The sequence below is a fragment of the Cherax quadricarinatus genome, chromosome 43 (assembly GCF_038502225.1).
Source record: "Cherax quadricarinatus isolate ZL_2023a chromosome 43, ASM3850222v1, whole genome shotgun sequence".
NCBI classification, from domain to species: Eukaryota; Metazoa; Arthropoda; class Malacostraca; order Decapoda; family Parastacidae; genus Cherax; species Cherax quadricarinatus.
The window spans coordinates 19,432,297-19,434,181 of record NC_091334.1 but is presented as its reverse complement, the minus strand read 5'-3'; positions in this window follow the sequence as shown (position 1 = coordinate 19,434,181).

The window sequence follows — 1,885 nt, the reverse complement described above, 5'->3', positions numbered from 1 at the left end:
TTATGCGCGCCGTGAAGGTTCTCTGTACATTTTCTAGGTCAGCAATTTCACCTGCCTTGAAAGGTGCTGTTAGTGTGCAGCAATATTCCAGCCTAGATAGAACAAGTGACCTGAAGAGTGTCATCATGGGCTTGGCCTCCCTAGTTTTGAAGGTTCTCATTATCCATCTATATATATATATATATATATATATATATATATATATATATATATATATATATATATATATATATATATATATATATATATATATATATATATATATATATATATATATATATATATATATATATATATATTCATTAAAGACCAAATTTTGTGCTGACAGAAAAAAACAATTCATCACCCTTCTCTTTGTTGTAATAAAGCAAATAATTATTTATAAATAATTTAACGGGAGTGTAGGATAATTTGGGCGTTGTGTATATAGTGAAAAAAATTAGTGACCAAAAATGTTTCAAAATATAACGGATATATATTGTTTATCTTCTGACCCGCACTCCTTGTACTCTACAACAGTACTCGCACTCCTTGTACTCTACAACAGTACTCGCACTCCTTGTACTCTACAACAGTACTCGCACTCCTTGTACTCTACAACAGTACTCGCACTCCTTGTACTCTACAACAGTACTCGCACTCCTTGTACTCTACAACAGTACTCGCACTCCTTGTACTCTACAACAGTACTCGCACTCCTTGTACTCTACAACAGTACTCGCACTCCTTGTACTCTACAACAGTACTCGCACTCCTTGTACTCTACAACAGTACTCGCACTCCTTGTACTCTACAACAGTACTCGCACTCCTTGTACTCTACAACAGTACTCGCACTCCTTGTACTCTACAACAGTACTCGCACTCCTTGTACTCTACAACAGTACTCGCACTCCTTGTACTCTACAACAGTACTCGCACTCCTTGTACTCTACAACAGTACTCGCACTCCTTGTACTCTACAACAGTACTCGCACTCCTTGTACTCTACAACAGTACTCGCACTCCTTGTACTCTACAACAGTACTCGCACTCCTTGTACTCTACAACAGTACTCGCACTCCTTGTACTCTACAACAGTACTCGCACTCCTTGTACTCTACAACAGTACTCGCAATCCTTGTACTCTACAACAGTACTCGCACTCCTTGTACTCTACAACAGTACTCGCACTCCTTGTACTCTACAACAGTACTCGCACTCCTTGTACTCTACAACAGTACTCGCACTCCTTGTACTCTACAACAGTACTCGCACTCCTTGTACTCTACAACAGTACTCGCACTCCTTGTACTCTACAACAGTACTCGCACTCCTTGTACTCTACAACAGTACTCGCACTCCTTGTACTCTACAACAGTACTCGCACTCCTTGTACTCTACAACAGTACTCGCACTCCTTGTACTCTACAACAGTACTCGCACTCCTTGTACTCTACAACAGTACTCGCACTCCTTGTACTCTACAACAGTACTCGCACTCCTTGTACTCTACAACAGTACTCGCACTCCTTGTACTCTACAACAGTACTCGCACTCCTTGTACTCTACAACAGTACTCGCACTCCTTGTACTCTACAACAGTACTCGCACTCCTTGTACTCTACAACAGTACTCGCACTCCTTGTACTCTACAACAGTACTCGCACTCCTTGTACTCTACAACAGTACTCGCACTCCTTGTACTCTACAACAGTACTCGCACTCCTTGTACTCTACAACAGTACTCGCACTCCTTGTACTCTACAACAGTACTCGCACTCCTTGTACTCTACAACAGTACTCGCACTCCTTGTACTCTACAACAGTACTCGCACTCCTTGTACTCTACAACAGTACTCGCACTCCTTGTACTCTACAACAGTCCTGGGCCCTTTTTTAGCCTG